This window comes from Alosa pseudoharengus, unplaced genomic scaffold (genome assembly GCF_046254945.1).
Source record: "Alosa pseudoharengus isolate Yale_2024_CS ecotype anadromous, Long Island Sound unplaced genomic scaffold, YU_APseudo_1.1 YU_APseudo_1.1_scf_14, whole genome shotgun sequence".
Taxonomy (NCBI): Eukaryota; Metazoa; Chordata; class Actinopteri; order Clupeiformes; family Clupeidae; genus Alosa; species Alosa pseudoharengus.
This window is the reverse complement of record NW_027468609.1, coordinates 11,224,233-11,243,100: the sequence shown is the minus strand read 5'-3', so window position 1 is coordinate 11,243,100 and position 18,868 is coordinate 11,224,233.

The window sequence follows — 18,868 nt, the reverse complement described above, 5'->3', positions numbered from 1 at the left end:
CACATACAGGCCGAGGTGGAACACGCTGTTTTGGTCACCAAGGCGCAGGCACTGCAAGAAAAACATGCCCTCGAATTTGAAGAACTGCAGTTGAGGGCGCGAAAGAAGCGCTGGAGTTGAAAACTGATTTGGCTGTTGCAGATGCAAAAGTGAAGGCTTATACAGCAATGCAGGACAGGTCTGTGATTACGTCAGGTAGCTTGGTGACGGCCACCACCGAATTCATGCCACCTGCAACTGTTCAAAAACCTGTGAAATCAACGGAAAGAAAGAAAGTATCTCCTGTTAGTTTTAAAGCATCTGCTTTGTCATTGTCCGCAGATAATATGCCCAAGCCATCACCAAACGTTAAGACAGAATGGAAACGTTTTTCAGTACATCCTCACAAAGATCATGTTGATTTTGGCAACAATGCTCTAATAGAGATGATGAAAAGACAAAATGATATCACTGAAGTCCTTGTAAAGCAGCAGAGAATGTCTTCTCTTCCACCTGTAAAAATTCCCATTTTTGATGGTGACCTTCTACATTTTAGATCTTTTATCAAAGCCTTTGAACAAGGAATCGAAGCCAAAACCGACAATTTGCAAGACAGGCTTTATTACTTAGAGCAGTTCACAGCTGGTCAGCCCAAGAACTTGGTGCAAAGTTGCATGCACATGAATCCAACAATCGCATATGCTGAAGCAAAGCAACAACTGGAATGGAACTTTGGTAGCAGAGTAAAAATTACCTCTGCATTCGTTGATAAAGCGCTGAACTGGTCAACAATTAAGTCGGATGATGCTTTTGCATTAAGATCGTATGCATTATTCTTAAGAAGCTGTTTTAATACCATGAATGAAGCTGGTTTTATTAATGAACTGGAAAATGCTACAAACATGAGAATAATTGTGTCCAAGCTGCCTTTCAGATTGCGAGATAAATGGAGAGTGGCAGTCTTCAACATTGGAGAAAAACGCGATCGCAGACCAACACTGAAAGACCTGTTGGAGTTTTTGGAGAAGCAAGCAAAAGCCGCATTGGATCCTGTCTTTGGTGAAGTCCAGAACCCAAAAGAACGGGTAACTGTTAAAAGATCAAAACCAGTATAGGCTACAACTCTAAAGCCAACTTTGCTACTGTTGTTGTCCCTGTATCAGAACAGACCAATAGACCACAGCCAAGTTATAGCCAGTCAAAGACTGAAAAAGGAATTGCAACAAAAATCCATTGTCTTTTCTGTGACAAAGCCCATCCTATTGAACTCTGCGATTCATTCAAACATAAACCCAACAAGGACAAAGTGGAGTTTATCAAAACCAAAGGTTTGTGTTTTGGCTGCCTAGAACAGGGTCACATAAGTAAGAGCTGTCCCAAGCGTTTGTCATGTCAAATCTGTCAAAATAACCATCCTACCGTTCTTCACATAGAACCAAAAGGGTCCTCAAAGCCATCTGAAAGTATCCAGAATGCTTTAGTATCTTTAACAGCTGGAAACCATACTGGGGCCGGAGCAAGAGAATGCGCCCTGTCTGTCGTTCCTGTAAAGGTGAAGTTGGATAAAGGAACCAAAATCTTGGAAATGTATGCTTTTCTGGACCCAGGCAGCACTGCAACATTTTGCACTGAGGCGTTGATGATGCAGCTAAATGGAACCGGGAAAAAGGTGGAGATCATGCTTAGGACCATGGGACAGGAGAAGCCTGTAAGTTGTTTTAAGCTTTCTGGTTTAGAAATATCTGCCTTAAAAGATGACAATTACATGAAATTGCCTGATGTATACACACAAAAGTCAATCCCAGTCACCAAGGAAAACATTCCTAAAGAAGACCATATAAGAAAATGGCCTTACTTGAAGAATGTAGAATTGACACCAATCAATGCAGGCATTGAGCTTCTTATTGGTGTGAATGCCCCTAGGGCACTGGAACCGTGGAGAATTGTTAACAGTGAGGGTAGTGGGCCCTATGCTGTGAAAACTCGTCTTGGGTGGGTCATAAATGGTCCACTCAACCTTAGTTTAGATCAGGGGTGGGCAACTAATTTCCCCAAGGGGCCACATGACAAACTGGGACTGTTGAGGAGGGCCGGACCCAAAATACCGAACTCAAGTCTGAACTCAATTCTGTCCAATTCTATTCTGTTCTTGTATAACATTAAGTAAATCATATGGTTTTGTTTACTGCTCGTAAGAACAGATGAAAATGTGAGGGAGACCAAGGAAAAACAGCAATAGGCTAATTAATCTATGTCCAGTATTTAATCCTCATTCTCAAAAATTATTTTTTGATTTTTTTCAGTTTTCAAAGACTGATATAAAAAAGTACTACAATATCTATATAATTAGGCTAGGCCATGAAAACGTGAAGGAGTCACACAACCATAGGCCTGTGCCACCATTTCATCATTAAATCATTACCATCATTAAATTAACTCTATGTAGAATTAGACTATGAAAATGTGGAGCAGACAATAGTAGGATGTCATTAATCAACATGCACAAAGAAAACTATTTTAAAAATGTAGGCTATGTTTTTGCTTTAACTTTATGCACAAAACTGTGATTGGTCAACTCGCCCTCTGTGTTGAGCCGGCTGCTTCAAGCAACCTGTGGGTAGTAGCATCATACTAGTTCGCTAACATAAGCTTTGCAAATAAACTCAGACATATTTTGGTTACAGTGACGGGGTTATCCGAATGTAAACTGTCTATCTGCCAGTAACGTTTTGAAATTAACACTTTGTATCGCCAACAAACAGCAGGAGTTCGTTCTGACAACCTTTGCGGTGGTGAGCGACGCAGACATAAGAGACACAAAACTTTGAAAGGTTTTTGCCTTTAAAGGAGAATTCCGGTGTGATTTTAACCTAAAGGGTTTTGAAACATGATACCGAGTGTGAACGTATGTCTCATAGCCCATCTCGGCTTGTCCCCTGCACTCTGAAATCTGGCGCTAGTTAGCCGATGCTACCAACAAGGCGGTCAATGGTGGTGCCTCGGCATCGGCATAGCCATGCAAATAAATCACTGTTTTACACCATTTACGAGGCTCAATGTATCTCCACACTTCATTGGTAGACTTCCGAGGGCCCTGACATTTAAAACGAGACATTGAGAACTTTGAAAAAGCACTGGTAGTTTACTTACAAGACGATTTATACAGACAGTATCTTCTCGAAGTTTAGCGTTTGCAGCCATCTTGAATTTAGTCACGATAAGTAAGTAAGAATGAACAGGTATGATAAGGGATCAGATTCCAAAAATAATTCTGTGGAAATACATGGATTCCAGTTGCTGCTACTGGAAGAAACTGTAACTAGTGCCAGATTTCGGAGTGCAGGGGACAAGCCGAGATGGGCTATGAGACATATGTTCACACTCGGTATCATGTTTCAAAACACTTTAGGTCAAAATCACACCGGAATTCTCCTTTAAAGGCAACTGCATTGTGTCGACGCAGAAGCATAAATTATATTCACCAGCACATCAGTGAGGGTGTTTACATCGTACGCACCACGGACAAATGTATGGGCGTGCAAATAGCAGTCGCTTTCAAAATAAAAGCAACGATATTGATTTGCGTGAATATCTCTATGCTAGGCTCTTGACTATTGTTCTTTCACGGACCTTACGCAGGCCGGTCAGGGAAAGCCCACGGACCGGATGTGGCCCGCGGACCGTATGTTGCCCATGTATGGTTTAGATGGTGATGGGTATGTGATTGCTTCTGTTAAAGTAAACCGCACCTCAATTAGTGACTTGGAAGAAATGTTCGTCAGGCAATATAATCAAGATTTTGTGGAGCTTCACTGTGTGAACAGACAGAACTGTCTGTGGAAGATAAACAGTTTATGGAAATGATGTCAAAATCTGCTGTGCTGAAAAATGGGACATTATTATTTGGAATTGCCCTTTCGTAAACCTGATGTTAGAATGCCCAACAACAAGCAGGTGGCCCAGCAGAGGGTGCAATACCTACTGAAAAGGTTTGATAAGGACCAATCATTTTTTAAAGAATACAGAGAGTTCATGAGAAACATCAGTGCAGAAAAGCATTCAGAAATAATCCCGCATGATCAGCTGGAACAGGAGGGGGGAAAAGTGTGGTATGTACCGCATCATGGTGTCTATCACCCCCAAAAGAAAACATTGCGTGTTGTGTTTGATTGTGCTGCAACTTTTGCAGGAACTTCACTGAATAAAGAACTCTTGCAAGGGCCGGACTTGACTAACAGCTTGCTAGGTGTTCTCATCCGCTTTCGCCAAGGTCTCATTGCTCTGATGACCGACATCAAAAGTATGTTCCATCAAGTAAGAGTGGCTGAAGAACATGTCAACTATTTGCGCTTCCTCTTGGGGCCTGATGGCGACCTCACCAAAGATGTTGCTGAGCACAGGATGTTAGTCCACATCTTTGGAGCAGTGTCCTCTCCCAGCTGTGCCACATATGCTTAAAAACTGCTGATGACAATCAAAGTCTGTATCCAGAAGAAGTAACAAATACAATCAGGCATAATTTTTATGTTGATGACTGTCTTAAATCCCTTTGCTCTGTACAGCAGGCCATCTCTCTTTACCAGCAGCTCACAGAGGTGTGTGCAAAAGGAGGATTCAGACTTAATAAGTGGGTCTGCAATGAACACACTGTCCTTTCCCAGATCCCTGAGGAATATCGTGCCAAAGGGGTAAAGACACTAGACCTCAGCCGTGACCAGCTCCCCATGGAAAGAGCTTTGGGAGTCCAGTGGGATGTGGAAAGGGACAGCTTCACATTCAGTATCGCAAACAAACACAGACCACTGACAAGACGTGGTATCCTGTCTACTGTAATTTATGACCCCTTGGGTTTTTTGGCTCCAGTCATCCTTACTGCAAAGCAAATCCTACAGTGTCTATGTCAGATGAAATTTGGTTGGGATGAAGCAGTTCCAGTGGAGATGGCACAAGAATGGCGAAGATGGGTAGATGATTTGGTTCTGCTTGACTCGTTTAGCATAAGTAGATGTTTCACACCCAAAGACTTTGGAGAGATAAAGATGGCACAGTTGCATCACTTTTGTAATGCCAGTGAAGTTGGGTTTGGATCTGTGTCATATCTTCAGCTGTCTAACAGCAGACAAGAAGTGTGTGTTGCCTTTGTTATTGGGAAAGCAAGCAGTGGCGCCACTGAAACAAGTCACCATACCACGCCTGGAATTCACAGCTGCAGTTTTAGCTGTGCGCGTGGACAAAATGCTCTCAGCTCAACTAGAGCTCAGCCTAAGTAAGTCAGTCTTCTGGTCAGATAGCACGACTGTCCTGAAGTATATTGGCAACACAACTACACGGTTTAAGACGTATGTGGCAGGGTTTCCGTTGTCCGGTAATTACCGGACATTGGCCGGAAAAAAAATGAAATGTCCGACAAAATTAAATCTCTCCGGTCAAATTGTCCGATTGAAATTGGCTAATAATCCCGTCCCCTAACGCAATCTGAATTTGAGAATAAGCCTTAATATGTAAACCTATATTATACGTCCTCTGGCTATGTTTTTAAATGAACTGGCTCTACCGTTTGAAAAGTAAGCTATTAAACAACACGCTGCATTTCAAATAGGAAGCGCACGCTTAAAACGTGGCGGTTCAAACATGGCCAGGCCCAGGCAGACCAGCCTTAAACGTTTTTTCAGAGGCCAGACGCGATGGATGATGATAAATTGGTAACGTCTGAAGCCTCAGATGTCCGGTCAACTCCACCACCACCAGATAAAAAGCAGAAGTGTCGGGCGTATCTGTCGGAATCAGTGACTGGAAGTGGAGTTGCGGGGGGGGGGGGGGTTCCGCTCCAATACACTGTCATTCTCCGTGTAGCCTACACTGGACATGCAAAGTGTTCTTTACCCAAAGCATACAGTAGGCCTATGCGTCTCTGTCTATGATCTGCAGAGTTAGGCCCTTCTCAACGAGGAGATTACCGGTCCGCGGATAATTTCTGGCACAATTAAACGGTTGAACCGCGGCCGAAAGAAAAAGAAACGAAACATTTCCCAGAATAGGAAACATTTCTTAATTTATTGTTATCAAATAAAGAGGCATATAGTATTAGGGGGTAGGCCTAGTGGTGTGAGCGTTCATTCTTGTGTGTGCGCATCTGTGTAAGTTAAACAGTCACCACTGGAGATAACGTGGGTAGCAGCAACAAACAACGTAGCCTTTTTAAAACAACGAACGAAGCGGACTCTTGCTGTCCATGTAAAGATAGCCTACTGGCTAGATCTTGTTAGGCATGTTTAAGTTAGGCTAATGAACATGTTTCATTCTATACAGCCTGATTATGTCATTCTTTAAGCTACATAGCCTGTCTCCAGTTTTCCTCAATTTGACTAATTAAGAAGCGATAATAGGATATTTGACCGGCATATCATCAAAATGTCCGGAAAACGATACCTCTGCCGGTCACTTTGACCGGCACCATTTTATTCTAGCGGAAACTCTGGTATGTGGCCAATTGAGTAGCCATGATACGAACAATGACTGAAGTTAATCAGTGGAGATGCATCAGTTCCAAGATGAACCCTGCTGATGCAGCGCCTCGAGGCATGAAGGTAAGCCCTTTCCTCCACTCTCCAACGTGGATCAGCTGGCCGGAGTTTCTGGCAAAACCTCAGTGTCAGTGGCCTGTCAGTATGGAGGAAACCTCGTCAAACCTAGAAGCTGATCCTGAGGTGAGGAAAGAGACTCTTTCTTGTGCGACTACATTGGAGAAGGAAATGTGTCCCACCACTCAGCTGTTGAGTTACTTTTCTAGTTGGGAGAAACTCAAAAGAACTGTGGCATGGATTTTAAAGCTTAAAGAAAGAGTCCAACAGAAACTAAAAGAGAAACATAAAAAACCATACCAAATGGAAGTGTCTGTGTTAAACAGGAAAACCAGTGGAACACTCATCTATCAGCTGATGACCTGGCTGTGGCTGAAGAAGCTATAATATGCTTTGTGCAGAAGTTGCATTTTGGAGAAGAAATGTCAGCCTTGCACTCTGGTGGTGTGAGGAAGTCAAGCCCTCTGTACAAGCTCAATCCAGTTATTACTGATGGAGTGCTGAGAGTAGGTGGCAGGCTAAGCAAGGCAGCCTTGCCTGAAGAAACTAAACATCCTGCAATTTTGCCAAAAAACAGTCATGTTGCAAAGCTCATTCTACAGTATGTTCATGAAAAGGTTGGCCATAGAGGAAGAAACCACATGCTGTCCACCCTTCGTCGGCAGTACTGGATCCCTCAAGCCAACTCAGCTGCTAAAAGGATCATTAGGGAGTGCATGGCGTGCCAACGACAGCGGCAGAAGCCAGGTATGCAAAAAATGTCCGATCTTCCTCTTGATCGAATCTCTGCTGATCTTCCTCCATTTACACATGTTGGCATAGATTATTTTGGACCAATAGAAGTAAAGAGGGGCAGAAGCATTGCCAAAAGATATAGTGTCCTATTTACTTGTTTAAACTGTCGAGCAGTCCACCTGGAAGTGGCTTATTCTCTCGATACAGATTTCTGTATAAATGCCATTAGGAGGTTCATCTGCCGCAGAGGACAAGTGAAGGAAATCCGATCTGACAATGGAACCAACTTCGTCAGCTCAAACCGTGAGTTAAAACAAGCAATCTCTGAATTGAATCAAAGCAAAATTCATAATAACCTGATGCAGGATGGAATAAAATGGATGTTCAACCCCCCGCATGGTGCCCATCATGGAGGTGTGTGGGAGCGCTTGGTGCAGGAGGCTAAGAGAATATTGTGCTCTGTTGTCAAACAACAAGTCTTGGATGATGAGGCCTTGCAGACAGTCTTCTGTGAGGTAGAGGCGATCTTGAATGACCGCCCAATCACCCCTTCTTCTGATGATCCCAATGATATTGAAGCTTTAACCCCTAACCACTTGCTCCAGCTAAAGGTCAAACCCATCTTGCCACCTGGGTTGTTCCGGAAGGAGGACCTCTACGTCAGGAGACGTTGGAGGCAAGTTCAATACATTGCAGACTTGTTCTGGAGAAGATGGGTCAAGGAATACCTGCCCATGTTGCAAGAACGACACAAATGGAATAAGACTCTCCGGAACTTTGCTGTTGGGGACGTGGTCCTCATCGTTGATGAATCTGCACCGAGAAATTCTTGGCCCGTTGGAAGCATCACTGAGGTGATGGCAGATTCCCAAGGATTTGTTCGACGAGTTTGTGTTAAGACACAAACAAATGAATTGGAAAAGCCCATCAGCAAAATCTGCCTCCTGCGGGAAGCAATGTAAAGGCAACAGTAAAGTTGGCCTTCAACCGAGTCATGTGCTTGAACCTCTGACTCTGCATGTAAACTGATAATTACTTACTGACATGCTCTACATCTCATTATGCACCATACACCTTTTTGAACACAAGCATACAGTAAATACATTAGCATGACTTTGAACTTTTGAACTTTTCGTCACTTTTTGGAGCTCTTTGGCTTTTTTCATGAAGGCTTCTACGAACTTTTGTCACTCTTTGGAACTCTGACTTTGTTCATGAACGCTTCTATGGACCATTTTTCTAAAAAAAATAAAAATATATGATGTAGTTAATGTGTTGACTTGAGTATTGAATTTAGATGACCAAGTGGTTGAACTTGCTCTTAGTATTTTGCATGGAAATGGCTACTATTATGCAGTATGTATGATAATTATGACCGCCGCGTAATGAAGCGGCGGTCATATAGGTTTAGTCAGATTTTATTTTTTTTTATTTTTTTTTTTATTTTTTTTATTTTTTCTTTTTCGCATGCCCAAATTTCCGTCCATGATTCCCGGGACACTGAAGGACCGGGGTACACGAAACTTGGTGGGCATGTAACCCCACATGGATAGCATGGAACCATCGTTTTTCGTTTTGATCTATAGCCCCCCCCGCTGGACTGGACCCCCCGAAAGGAGGGTAGGGCAGACACAGTTCTCTGTGAATATCTTGAGAACTGTAGGGACTAGGATATCCATTTTTTTCCGTATGTTTGCCTCCAGGGGTCATGTTAACCCATTTCATGTACACACATGTGCACAAACAGATACACACACACACACACACACACATATGTTCACAGTAATCATACGTATGACACATAGTCACACAGTAGACATATGTACGCTTGCATGCACAGGCACATACGCAGGCACACACACAAGCACGCACGCACACACACACACACACACACACACACACACACACACACACACACACATAACATAAACATGTACATGCACACATGCACACAATTCAAGAATTTCTCAGAATTATGAACAGGCAAGATGGAGGTGGGGTTGTATAAAATTAATTTTACATGTGAAATCTATAAACTAATCATGTTTTGGTACTTGTTGTCTAGCAGATATCAGTGAGAATTGAGTGTGGATAATGCAATTTAGTGAGACAGTAAGAATCATATAGGCCTTTCAGCGTGATTTATTTTTGTGGAAAAAATTTGCTGGACTGGGCGGCGGTCATATTTTGTACCGCTCTGCGGTACATCTAGTTAATTAATTAATTAATAAATACAACATTCCGGCCCCAAGAATTAGGCCATTTTGGTCCTTTCTTAAGTTTGATTTATATTCTAAATTATTTTTGTTATGTCTTGACTTATTTACATTTTTTTCATAATTACCTAATTTCTTGTTATTTTGATTTGTTGTTGTATATTTCTTTAATTTCGTTGTGTCTAAGTCTTGCACATATGTGGTGATTGGGTAATTGGGTAGATTGGTTGCACTTTAATTGATTTGTCATCCTTTTGTATATACATCATCGGAGCAACCCATCAGGGGAGATTGGAAATGTTTGGTAGATGTTGGGTTGCAGGTCGGTGGTGTAATATAATTTTTTGACCACTTTTTGCTTGGCTTAGAAGACTTGGAACATTTGAACGTTATGTGCATTTGGAATTTGGAAATAAATGGATTGTTAAAAAGGCTGTTGTGAAAAGTGCGTGCATAAACTGCCACCAAACTCCTGAGCCCACGGCCTTGAATGTAGAACTTTTGGAGCAAGAAAAGGCCGCCACACTGTGTGTGCGCACGTGCACATACTCCCACTTTCCAATGTAATGTTACATCAAATCTTGCACAAACGAAGTGAAACGAAACGAAGGACATTTTAGCTGAGGACTTTTACAAGGTCCACTCTTGGCTTCTCACAGATAATCACGCTTCTTTTCCACTGAATTCCCGTCACGTCTCACCACATCGGAAAAATACGGCAAATAGTGTCGAACAAAGGATGTAAGTGATAAAACGATTAGTAGAAACATAACTAATGGACGAGATGGAGGCAGACAACTCCACGAGTCCACGACCCTGTGGAATAAGGTGAAGTGTGTCACATCTGACCAGAGAAAAACATGCTCAAGGAGATAGCTCTTGCTATATTGGGCTTCGGTCTTTATGACTAGACAAGCAGCTGGCCGTGAAATAAAGTGGAAAGGAGAGAGTAAGCCAGCGGAGTGGAACATTAATGTTGAATACATGGGTAGGTTTGAAACCGGGGGAAAGTATTTTTTTTTCCCCAAATGCTTCAAATTAAACCTTTTTGAAATGTAATTATTTCTTATATATCCTGCTCAAGCAAATTCATCATACACTAGATCGGTACTCTGACACTGTTTGGTTCTGAGCACAAGTAAAACTTTTGAGGCGAAAAACAGTTCCTTGTGAAGCACATCCTTGTAAAGGCTGCCCTGATGCGGATTTGCTCATGAATGCAGATGGAGAGCTTCATAACTCCAGACCTCTTTACAACTCAAGGCCTCTATGTGTCTTCAGAGCACACTTAATGTGGCGCATCCTTCACATGAACAGGCAAATTGACTGATAGGGAATGGCTGTGGAGAGTCTGTTGAGAATGTGCCAAAGAATCGAACCAGGACTTGAGAGAGACATAAAGAGAAGCCCATAAGAAAGGGTGAGAAATATAAACGGAAGACAGAGAGATGAAGCTGGAAGCAAAAGAGAGAGAGAGAGAGAGAGAGAGAGATGAATCAAGAAGCAAAGGAGGGAGAGAGAGAGAGAGAGAGAGATGAACCAAGAAGCAAGACGTAAAAACACATAAAACATAAAAACATGAACCCAACACTTCAGGTCACCCGTCCTGAGGAGGCCCAATCAGTATGTGTAGTGGAAATCTGTTGAACTGGATCAGACTCAGAATCGTAGTGCAGCAGAGTCTCACACACACACACACACACACACACACACACACACACACACACACACACACACACATACACACATACACACACACACAGCTGCAGACACCTCAGACATGTAGATGATGTTATTGGATCTGTTCATGTGTAAGGGTTGATCCGAGTTTTTTTCTTCAACTCTTTTTCAAGTCAACTGGCTTGGTCTGATTGGACTGAAAATAGTCCTGTCTGGCCCAGTGTGTGTGTGTGTGTGTGTGTGTATGAACATGTCACACTGTTAACTGATGTGCCGATCTGTGTCCAGGGTGGATTACTCTTTCTCTCTGTTCTGTAGATTTGTGTAAAGTCTACTTACGCAGCATGAGCAAACACATTTAAGAAGGGAGAGAATGTGCATGGACTACAGAGACATACTCAGGGCTCATATAATGCACCGGAGCAGCATGCGAGCATATGAGATGATTTCATCTATTTATTCTTCTTTTTACATTCTATGACCCATTCTGTGAGTCTGACATAAAGATTGAATTGAATACTGTGACACATAGCCCGAACGCGTAGCCACACAGGAGCTAATGTATGGCATTATGGAACGTAATCATTATGGAAACAGCAGGTACTGTACGTAATGTGAGGGTGAAGGACAGGGTGAGGCTATGGAGGGAAATGTGTATGGAAACCCATTAGCTTGTTGCGAGCAATCTTCACATATTTATAATATGGCTCTAAAGTACCAACAGACAGCTGCCCAGACGTCTAGAGTCACAAAGCGTGAGAGGAGAATAGATGGAAACTGGCCCCACAGACGCAGCACAGTGCCCCTAACAAATAGCCTCATCACAACAATCACAACACAGCAAACATACAGGTCAGTGCACAGTGGATGGAGGGGATCCTCAGATCCTCAGTGAGATGGTTCGTTGCCATGGTGAATGAGCCTGGGATGCAGGTGACAGGTGAGATTGGTTGTTATAGCGTGACCATGGCGACCCTGCAGAGGCATATCAGCAAATGGAATCTTGTAAGTTAAAAGGTGGATCCGTGAGCATTCTGTAGCCGCAAACCTACCCCCAACCCACCTGCCAGCCCCCTGCCCTGTGCACACCCACACACACACCCACACACACACACACAGGTACAGCCTCTCAGTCTGATCTATGCTCTGTCTAAATGGGACCTGGTGACTTGAGGGACTCCCTGGGGCTACAGCAGTCTCACTGCTCAGGCTCTGGGCTCTGAACTGAATTGCTTTCATTTGCTGCTGAAGTACATTGGTGATGGTTAGTAAGGATCCCCGTTCACTGTGAAGTGTTTTGAGTGTCTAAAAAAGCGCTATATTAATGTAACGCGTTGTAAAGTGTTGATAATGTAACAGCAGACCATCGCACAAACTCTAGGCTCAGATGATCTGTGACCGATGCTTACTACTGAACACAAACTCTAGGGTCAGTTGATCTGTGACCGATGCTTACTACTGAACACAAACTCTAGGGTCAGATAACCTGTGACTGATTCTTACTTCTGAACACAAACTCTGGGTTTAGATTATCTGGGAAGATGCTTACTGGCGAACACAAACTGTAGGGTCAGGTGATTTGTGACTGTAGCTGTACAATATCCTGTTAAAGTGAAGACAGGCCTCAGTACCAGATGATCCTCCTGACGCAGACAGGCCTCAGTACCAGATGATCCTCCTGATTCAGACAGGCCTCAGTACCAGATGATCCACTGTTAATGCAGACTTACAGCTGAAGAAGACAGGCCTCAGTATCAGATTATCTTCTTATCTGTTACTGTAATGCTTCTCACTGCCTCAACATCAGATGTTCTTCTGTAAACACCAATAATTTATCATCATGTGTTTGGTCTCCATGTGCTTTGGTGTTTGTTTAGATTAATTTCAGTATGGTCAGTGTCTGTGTGTGTGTGTGTGTGTGTGTGTGTGTGTGTGTGTGTGTGTGTGTGTGTGTGTGTGAATGTGTGCTCCTGCTTTAGCTGATTCCTCCAAACTTGAAGAACTCTGTCAACAGGGTGAGTTGATGCAATTACAGTATGTTCAAAGCACTACAGGGAGTTGATAGTGTGTGTGTACGCGCAAGTGTGTGTGTGCGCGATTGTGTTTGTGTGTGCGTGTAAGTGTGTGTGTGTGTTTGTGTGAGCATGTTGTCTACAGTCTGTGCGATCAGAGAGAGACTTTAATCTCATGCTCTTGCTGGTTTCTCCAGACATCATGTTGAGGAGATAGTTACGTTCAACCACTGCAAGTCACTAGCACGGCACACCGAGCACATTTGATCACATTGGTGAAAGGAGAGGCAGCTGTACCCACAAGCAAAACATCACTTGACTCCAGTCGGAGCACAAAGCCTCTCTGAGCACTTACATTTTTCATTGCTTTACATGCAGAGCATGTTTTTAATGGAGGAGACATGTCAAACACGTCCACAGCCTTAAGAGAGTGTATGGTTTGATCTGCTGCAAGGAGGCACTGCCATCAGCTTTGGTTAAAAATCTCTACATCACACCTCACACCCCATCAACACAATGCTACAATACACACACAAGAAATATAAAGGTAAACCTTCCTTCAACTTACAATTTAATTATTAAAAAGTGACAGGTGGGCGGGACTTCTGGTTGATCCGGCAAAGGTATTTGATTTCCGGTGAAGGCGGGACATCCGGGTTTTGAACTTGTCATCAATTGAGTCTGACAGGTTGTTTGAACGTGGCGGGGTGCTTTTGTATGAGTCATGTGTCTGGGGGAGGGGGCTGTGTGTGTGTGTGTGTGTGTGTGTGTGTGTGTGCGGTGAGATACTGATTTTGACAGTTTTGTAGGTTTCAGTGTCATTTTTGTACTTTTAATGATCATTTTGTATGTTTTTTGTAGGTTTCAGTGTGATTTTTTTACTTTTTATGATAATTTCGTGTTTTTTTGGCCGGGGCGTGGGTGTGTGTGTGTGTGGGGGGGGGTGTGCATGGGTGTGTGTACAAGGGTGTGCGTGTGTACAGGGGTGTGGGGGGTGTACAAGGATGTGTTGGTCATGGGTTGTATCCTGTTGGGGGATGTCATGGGAGTGTCATGCGCGAGCAATTATGAGCGGTGCTGTTAGGTAGAATAAAAGTGGTGTAAAAGTATGGGTAAATATAGCAAAGTAAGCATGGCTAGTTTAGCAACTCCTGAAAATGCGGGTCTTAGTAGGGAGTGGCTAAGTGGGGCCCCTAAGAGAAAAAATTAAGAGAAGACACAAGAGAAAGCTATAGGCCTCAGGCATCTGTTGAGTATGGATGCTTTTGAATTTGGCGTGGTGCTTTTCTATGAGTCATGTGTTTGGGTGTGTGTGTGTGTGTACAGGGGTGTGGGTGTACATGGGTGTGTGTGTGTGTGTGTGCGTACATGGGTGTGTGGGTGTACACTGATGTGTGTGTACATGGGGGTGTGTGTGTCTCTCATGTGCTGGGGATGCGTGGTGTGTGTCATGAGGTGGTCATGGGAGTGTTATGCCTAGACAATTATCAAAAATCAAAAATCCGAAATGAGTGCTAGAAGCCATGAGTCTGGACAAAATGTCTGTATAAAAAAAGGTTGGCATCAACAGAGTTTTAAATTCAAATTCATTAAGATTTTCATTAAGTCATTGAAAAGAATAAAATGTATCAGACAGCAGAGCGGTGGAGAGAGGGTAGGGGCTGGGCCAAAGGTCTGTGTATGCGTGTGGGTGCGTTTGCGTGTGTGTGTGTATGTGTGTCTGAGAGAGGAGGAGAGAGAGAGGAGGGGATTGTTTGACTGTATATATGCTTAAAGTTTTAGTTTTATGAACCTGAATAAAAGAATCAAGAATGTGATGATGCCAAGAGCCTAAAAAGGTTTCAGCCATGTGTCTGTGAACTAAAATATAAAATAAATCCTACATTTAAGCTGAACCTTAAGGCATGCATGTCTAATGTAATGGCTCCAGGGCCCTGATGGAGTAGGTTGCAAGTGTGTGTGTGTGTGTGTGTGTGTGTGTGTGTGTGTACAGTATGTGTGTGTGCGTGTGTGTACTTGCATGCTTGACAGTGAGAAAGAGAGAGTTTGAAATGTTTAGTCATGTTTATGTTTTTAGAATTATTAAACTGAATGTGAATGAACTGAATGATCTGATCATGTCAAGAACCTAAATAATAAAAAAAGGTTTTTGTCATATTTCTGTGAACTACAATAAAACATAAACCATAAATGTAATGTTCTGGGTCAAGCATGTCTAATACCTAAGCTGGTGTGCCTTATGACTTAGAACAATGCATCTTTTTGCCAAAATTTGGGATGGTGGGTGAAATGAGGTATAAAACTAGGGGGCGCTGGACATAGTCAAAACTGACATCATCTATCACCGTCAATCACCATACAGCAAAGGCATTTGTGAAGAGATTCATCATGGCAGAGCGACCTAACCAGGCCAGTATGTTAATTGGAGTTTTTCATTTTTTCTATTATGTCGTTGTATTAGCCCTGATTTTAATACATGTTTTTTTTTTTTTGTGTTGTTAGTATGAGTTGGAATATCTACGTGTAAGTAGAAGATCAAGCTTTCCCATTTGATTTCACACATTTCATTTCTACCATAAACATGTCATGACATCTGAAAAAATGGTTTTCTCTTAGGGGCCCCACTTAGCTGCGCGCTACTAAGATTTTCAGGAGTTGCTAAACTAGCCATGCTTACTTTGCTATCTTTACCCATACTTTTACACCCGGATGTCCCGCCTTCACCGGAAATCAAATACCTTTGCTGGATGTCCCACCTTAATCCACCGGAAGTCCCGCCCACCTTTCACTTTTTAATTTAATTGTAAGTTGAAGGAAGGTTTACCTTTATATCTCTCACACAGACACACACACACACGCACACACACACACATACACACACACACACAGTATACCACACACTGTACACATCATCAACACAATGCTACACGTCTGTATAAATAAACACACATACATACACACACTCACACACACACACAAGCACACACACACACACACAGTATACTACACACTGTACACATCATCAACACAATGCTGCACACCTGTATAAATAAACACACATACATACATACACACACACACACACAGTATACCACATACTGTATACATAGTATCATCATCATCAACTGTTTTTTATTCATTTTATATATACAGTGTATGAACTGTGGTAAACTGCATCAAGTGATTTAAATGTGGAAGGGGCTGCGTATGCACAATGTCACCATCAGGGATTAGAAACATAACATGACATAACAAAGAAATAACAAATGGAACGACCTTTGGATGAATGTAACCAAAACCGGGAACAAAACCAGTTTCACCTAATGACGTTTACAAACGGAAGTTCGGGAGGAGCGTGACGGAATTTGCCACCCCTCCTTCAATCAGTCAGGTTATTTATTCGCAGTCTACCTGCCGAAGTTGCAGCATCGGTGTTACTCCGCTCGCAACCCACCACCTCCCCTTATGCTTCCCGTCCATAGTTAAAGAACAAGGGGGTGTATGGCGGAATCCTGCCTGACTCCTGCCTGCGCAGTCGACTCCGGCACGATTCCGCGAAGCCCTTCAGGACCATGGCCAGAGACCTCGCCAAACATGCTCTTCTATTATGCTTTTATGTATTATGCGTGTATGTCTTTATGCAAATTCAGGAATGTGAACTAGTAAATTGGAATGGAGTGAAAACGCTACTGTCAATTTTAGATAACCTGTTAATAACGGTATTTATTGTTCCGCTTAACCTTTCTTTGAATATTATTCAAAAGTCCATTGACGTTTAAAGGCACCTGTCCACACAGTGTTCCACAGCTGGATGGATTTAGATTTCATGAATCAGTGTCTCCCCTGTGTAATAGACTAGACCTACTAGTTGATAAAAAGGATTTTCATATCCAACACTGCCTTTTCCAAGTATGTAGCCTAAATTACTGAAACATTGTGTGAAATAGCATAATAAGGCTACCGGAAACACTAGGGAAATATCTATAGGCATGTTGTGCAGTTGGTTGCACCATACATAGGCTATTACAGGGTTTAAAGCAAGGACATTTTCTGTGCCTGAGGTCAGGCTATCAGATATTTTTGAAGATCGAATATTATTTAGGCTAATTAACTACTTTCAAATCTCACCCCACTCCTGAATTCAGGCAGTGTTTTTAACAATTACCCTTGATATCTTATATGCTTTGATGCTTTAAGGCTGTCTACAGTAAATTATAGTTTGTTATCTAGCCAAATGCCCAGATATTTGTATTGAGAAACTTGGCATCAATGTCACAACTTCTTGATCTAGAAGATCATACATTTAGTTTTTGATTAATTTAGAACCAGTTTCAGATCTTTCAAGACTTTCTACTCACAATCAAATGCACATTGAAGATATAAATAAGCTGTATGCACACTGACACAGATACACACTGAGACATACACACAATACACAGAAATACTCACATCTACCCACATAGACACACACACACACACACACACACCACACACACACACACACACCACACACACACACTCACATACAATAAGTCATGATACCTCAGGGAGTATCAGTAATCCTGGAGTTAGGACAAATGGAGTTGATGAAGGTAAATGTAGATTGCCGGTTATTTATTGAGATCCTGACAACAACAGCAGCATTAAACATGCATACATAGCTACCGAGGTAAGGAGCTTTCAGGACCAAGGACAGCAACTGCCATGTCAAAACAGTGGAGTGGATGAGGAAGACACATCACAACGCCTGCAGGCAATTCTGCATCACCTGTTGGCTGAAGGTCCCCAAAGCACGCAGGCTGGTCGAACCCAGGGCAGCACTGGCTAGCTGAGCTGGACTCAGGGCAGGGCAATTCAGGACAGCCCGCCCCAGCACAGGTTCCAGCGCTCCAGGGCTGCAGTCCTTACCTTCATCCTCTCATCACCCGCAGGTGACCATTCCATTCCATTTCTGAGCCGCAACAACAGTCTCGTTTAGAACACTTACATTGACCTGCAGGTGTAGATGTGCGGATGGACATACAGGTAAAGAAGAGACCAGACTCCATCAAGCAGAAAAAAAGCACAAGGTACGTAAGGTGTGTGTGTGTGTGTGTGTGTGTGTGTGTGTGTGTGTGTGTGTGTGTGTGTGTGTGTATGTGCGTGCATGCATGAGAGCGAGCATGTGTGTGTGTGTGTGTGTGTGTGTGTGTGCTTATGTGTACGCATACGTGCATGTGAGCGAGCATGTTTGCTTGTGTGTGTGTGCAGGTGTGTACGGTGTGTGTGTGTGTGTGTGTGTGTGTGTGTGTGTGTGTGTGTGACTGTTCTGTCAGATCAAAGTGCATGGCCTCCATGATAAAGCTTTCCTGATTTAGACAGTAGCCTTGTTGTGGATGTTTTTATAAACAGCACTGCGCACTGCATCCACCCCTAATCCACCACCAGAACACTGAATGTGTGTGTAATCATCAAATCTGTTTGTGTTTGCTATAATTAGGTCTCAGAAGAATATCTATTCCGTCAAGATAGACATCTCCCAGCTCCTCTGACTCCTTTAGGATTTCTCTCCGAGCGTGGCAGGTTAAATGTGTCAAATAGGTTTCTGTTCGTCTGTTTGTCTGTCTGTCTGTTGATGTGGTGAAGACACCAAATAGGTTTCTGTTCGTCAGTCTGTCTGTCTGTT